Raw genomic sequence first — 6,000 nt, 5'->3', positions numbered from 1 at the left:
TAAGCACACATAAACACACAGAGAAAAGAAGGATGACAAATTCCCCAGCTGCCTTCAACGCCCCAGCCTCAATTTGCTTGCAATGATCATCAATCAATCCCAAGTCACCAATAAACGCAACATAATAGAAAGCCAAAAACAGATTGAAGATTCATCAAACAGAAACCAAAATCATGTAATCCAGATATACATGAAGCAGCAACTCAAAATCATGTAATCCAGATAAACATCAAGCAGCAATCAAAATTATGTAATCCAGCATGAACAAATAGGAACAGAAACATGAACAGAAAAATCAAATTATAAACATGTTCTGAACTTCTGATGAACACAGCTAACAAAACATGAACAGATGAACACAGACTTAACAAATCATGAACAGAAAAATCAAAAAATTATAAAATTAATCACAGAGTAGGCGACGATTAAATAGGAGCCGAGGTGGAAGGCAGAGTATTACCGGCGACGACGGTGGAGGTGGAGAGCTCGGCGACGACGGTGGAGGTGGAGAGCTCGGCGACGACGGTGGAGGTGGAGAGCTCGGCGACGACGGTGGAGGAGAGGAGCTCCGCGACGGCGATGGAGGAGAGGAGCTCCGCGACGGCAAAGAGGGGCTGTGGGACGGCGAAGAGGGGCTGTGGGATTCGGTGGCGATGGCGGTGGGATGCGGTGGCGATGGTGGTGGCTATTAGGGTTCCTGAGAGGGTGAGAGGGTGAGAGAGTTGATACTGAGATACTGAGATAGTGAGATGAGGATTGGGACCGAATTAGCCATTAGGGTTCGTGGCTTCTGCGTAGCCCTTTTCTTTTTTTTTTCCTTCAAAACGACGCCGTTTTGAAGTTTAATATGCAAACCAATAAACCGTAAAAAACCGGCCGGTTCTCCTGGTTCACCGGTTAACCACCGGTTCGACCAGTTTTTTCACCGGTTTTCTGCAGACGGTTTCTGATCTTACCCGGACCGGTTAGGTGACCGGTTCTCGGTTTTTTTGGTTGAACTGGCCGGTCCGGTTCGGTTTTCAGAACCATGGATAGCTAAATGATGTTCAATTTTTTTTCGAAAATAAAAAAGACTCAGAGTTGAGGATGAAAGACCAAGATATTCATGAGAAGCTAAATTATATCCTTCTTCAAAAAGAATTTCTATAGTACTAAAAATCTAGAGAACAGTGATTCGATGTGGTGACAAAAATATTAAATTTTTTTACTTGCAGATAGTTATTAGACAAAAGAGGAATAAAATCTATAAGTTGTTATTAGATGATAGAATTTGGGCCACTTAGACGTAGGTACTTGAGCACGAAATTTTTTTTTTAAAAAAATTATTTTTTACAAAGAAGAATATTCACCTGAATGTTATGAGAGATTTTTTCTACCTCTCTCTTAACAATGAGGCCTGTCAAAAATTTGTTAAACCGGTGGCATTAAAAGAGGTGAAAAGAGCTGTAATGACCATGAATTCTTCCAAAGTTTCTAAGCCGGATGGTTTTCAAGCTCTGTTTATAAAAAATTTTTGGACTCTCTTAGTTATGATGTGTGGGAGTTAGTCAAGAGAGCCTTTGAGGACGAGATTTTAAATCTCGCTATTTTTGAGACCTTCATTATTATGATTTCTAAAGTGAAAGCTCCTTATTTGTTAAGATATTTCTGTCCCATTAGTTTATGTAATATTCTTTACAAAATTATTACAAAAGTGCGGTAAACAGGGTCAGACCGTTTTTTTCGAAGATCATTGACGTGCTCCAGGATGGTATCCCAGAAAGAGAAACTACGGAGAACATCATTATTGCGCAAAAAATTATGCATTTTTTGAGGAACACTAAGTTTAGAAAGGGGACTATGGCTTTTAAGATTGATTTAGAGAAAGCTTATGACAGGGTGGATTGAAGATTTCTTCAAATTTTGTTGGTCGGATTTAGTTTTTCGAGTGCTACTATTAATATTATTATGACCTATATGACGTCATCTTCCTTGGCTATTTTGTGAAATGGTGAGAAACTTCAAAATTTCAACCCGAAGAGGAGTTTAAGGCAAGAGAATCACATGTCTTTATATCTTTTTGTGCTTTGTATGGAAGTTCTTGCTTGTTTTATTACTCATCGGATTTCTAAATGATTGTGAATACCTGTGTCGATCTCTAGGCATGGTCCTAAAATCTCCCATTTGATGTTTGCTGATGATCTCCTGTTTTTCTGTAAAGATACGAAAGCTCAAGTAAAGGAGATTATACGGACTATGAAGTTATTTTCCAAAGCATCAGGATTGAAGGTGAACTTTAGTAAATCTAAGGTTCAATACTCAAAGAATATTTTTGAGAGAAGAAAAGAGGTTTGGCAATTGGAACTAGTTTTGGCACTTAAAACTTTTGAAAAAGATCAAATTGATTGTGTGGTTTGGGGTTCATAATGCTCTCCCAATGGAGGTCTTCTGCTTCAGACGACATTTAGCTAGTTTGGTTATGTGCCAGAGATGTAATGCGTCTGCGGAGACAATAGAACATTGCCTTAGAAGTTGTGTATATTGCAGAGTTATTTGGCAGATGCTACATTCTAAATCCTTGGGTTATTGATTCAGTTGAAGGCTTCTCTATAGAAGCTTGATTTCGGAAAGTCTTGTCTAGTAAGGAGACTCTTTTGAGGGCCGAAGTGTGGTGGTTGTGGAGGCATAGGTGCAACGACATTTCGAATGTTGAAAATGATTGGATAGATCACAAGGTAGTTGCTCTAATCAGAAGCACAGTCATGGATCTAAAGTTATATATGAACAGGGATACTTCTTTTAGTACCTTCAAGAACCGTTTGTCTTGAAAACTTCCTGTAGGTAATAGCTTTAAAGTTAATTATAATGCCAGCTTGTTTACTGATTTGAGCTTGGCTGGATTTGGTTGTCTTATTAAAAATTCTAATGAGAGTTAGATTGTGGATTGTTCTGGTAGCTCTCCTTCTTGTCAATCATTCGATGTGAATTTTTTGCAGTTTGGAGGGGTCTTGTTTTAACTTGGAATTGCAGATTGAGAGACATAGTGTGTGAAACAGATTGTTTGAACATTCTTCATCTTTTGCATGACTCTCCTGGTGGAGTGTAAATATGAAATTGTTGATTTAATTAACAAATTTCAAGAGTTGTTATCAAAATCCTAGCACATGCAATTTGATTGAATATGTAAGAAAGCAAATAAAGTTGCAGATTAGATAGCTAGGTATGAATTTAGAAGTAATCCTAATCATATTATTTGGTCTGAATCTGGTGAAACTATTTAGCAAATCATTATGTCTTATTGTTTTGTGTTTTTCTTTGTTGTTTAGAAACCAAAAAAAAAAAAATAGACCCAAAAAAAATGACTTTAACAAAATACAAACATATTGGATATATCCAGAAAATACAAACATATTTTTAAAAAGTTTATTTTTATTAAAAAATAGCAATAAAATTCATTTTTTCTATTCTTTTAAATATGTTTATTCTTAAAACAGTATTAAACATACTTTTTTTAAATAATAAATTAAAATAATATAATATATATAATAATTATTAGTTAAAATAAAAGATAAAAAGAATATTTACTTAATTATTTATTTTTTTATTTTTGCAGATACGCAGATATGCGGATCGGTTATGAGATACCTATACAAAATTTGCAATCCAATCCTATTAGTATGCGAATCAAATCCGATCCGATCCGATAATCTTGCGAATCGAATTTATATCTGCAACTTTCGAATTGGATTCAGATAAACACCGCAGATATACGGATCGAATCCGATCCATAAACATCTCTAAAATGATCCATGCTTTATCGAATAATGTCATCTATGCACACTAAATCTGTCAAATAAACTTACAATTAAAAACAAATGATAAATAAATTCAATATTCTTCTTATACAAAACACAAATAATAATAATAATAATAATAATAATAATAATAATAATAATAATAATAATAATAATAATAATGTATAACTGTAGATGCCGTCTATATTGGGGTAGGAGCAATTTAGGATGTTTTTCCTTTGTCTGCAAATGTCATGTCACCAATTTTCATGATTGCTATGAAAAATTGAAAACACTTTACCTTGGACAAATTAAATAAACAAAAAAACTTGGAAACACCACCAAAAAATCACTTGAATACTATCTTGGTGCTACATTGTTGCCTTGGAACTGTGGATTCATAAGCAATATAGTATCGGAACTCCTATGATAATTTGTACGACATCAATCACAATAATAGGAAGCATTCTTAGCTTTCTCTCTATCTTAGGACACTGCAAAACTTGGATTTGTCTATACCCTTTAAAACACACACACAAAATATATATTATATTTGTGAATTCTAGGCAGTACTAATTTTTGTCCCGTAACAAAGTAGCACTATTTATCAATAAATATTACTTTTAAGGTTTATTTTTAAACGTTTTCTAATAAGTGAACAGTACTTTTTTTATTAATTAGATAAATCTTAATTCTTTATTCAAATTTAAAATTTAAAATTTAAAATATTTTATTTTATATTTTATATTTTTTACGTTTAATAACAAATTGATTTTTAGAAAAATATTGCATTTCTTTTTTTTTCAGAATATGTTAGTATTTAGTATTTACTTTTTTTTAACTATACTGTAAAAGATTCAAGTATTCACAATTCTAATAATAAAATATAGAAATTAATTATATATCCATCAAAGTTACGTTAGCTGGACAAAATTATTAAAAAGGTTTTCTAAAACTATAGAAAAATTATGAAATAAATATTTACATAATATACAAAAATCTCTGTTACTCAACTCTTTGCTCATCAGACATTGACCAAAGAATCTTCTCGATTTTTACAAAGGACTTCATGTGTAGGAGAGAAAAGGAGCAGGTTCTAACTTTGTTGATTCACCGAAACTAGTGTGTTTGTTTGTTTTAACAATGGATGATTATTCCAAATCATTGTTTGAAGTAAACACAGTAAATTTTAATTTCATATATTATTGTTTGAGCAGAATTCACACACACACACAAAAAAAAAAAAGGTTGCATTGCTTTCTAGTTAATTAGTCTAAGTTATGGTTTAATAACTATAAACCAAGCACACACCTTACTCCGTTAGAACATAGGGTTTGTTTGGGTGAGTTTGTAAGAAAAGATATTTTTTCGAATTATCCTTTTTTAAAAGATTTTATAAAAAAGTAAAAGTAATTTTATGTTTGGATATCTTATGCAAAAAGATCTTTTTATCTATTAATTATATTTAGGTATAACAATATAAAAATACTTTTTTGTTTATTTATTATATAAAAAACATCTATTTTAAGGAAAAAAGATCTTTTAAAAAAAATATATAAATTACAGCTTCAAAAAAGATTTTTTTATTTTTCTAGTGCTTTTACTTTTATTACTAGAAATTTGCCAAACATGCTAAAAAATAAAAAAGATATTTTTTCATTGAAAAAAGATATTTTTTAAACAAAATAATGACACTCAAACAAGCACACATTAGCAAAAACTTATTTTTTGATAAAAATTTACAAAATTATTAAACACTGAGAAACTCCAACCATACCTATACAGGGATGACAATAAGATGGATAGGAGTAGATTTTAGCGCTATCCAATCTGTTTCTATATCATATCTTATTCAAAACTCGTTCACTCTTGTCAGTTCGTTTGTCCATTTTAAATTTTCTTTGGTCACTGGTTAGATTTAAGTTGATAAAATTTAGGTTATAACATTAATATATATATATATATATATATATATATATATATATATATATATATATATTATGCTTAACTAAAATCCTATTTTATAAATTTATTATTTTTATATATTATAATAATTATAGTAATTATATATTTATCTGAATAGGTACATACTAATTCCGGCTCAGTCTTCCCATGACAAAACTTGCTATAGAAATGAAGACAATTTGTCATATAAGTAAATACTCACAGATTCAAGTAGTATTATCATCTCTAACTTCGTATCCATTAATAACAATTTAGCCTAATT

Source organism: Arachis hypogaea, chromosome 2 (assembly GCF_003086295.3).
Source record: "Arachis hypogaea cultivar Tifrunner chromosome 2, arahy.Tifrunner.gnm2.J5K5, whole genome shotgun sequence".
Lineage (NCBI taxonomy): Eukaryota > Viridiplantae > Streptophyta > Magnoliopsida > Fabales > Fabaceae > Arachis > Arachis hypogaea.
This window is presented reverse-complemented; position numbering follows the sequence as displayed.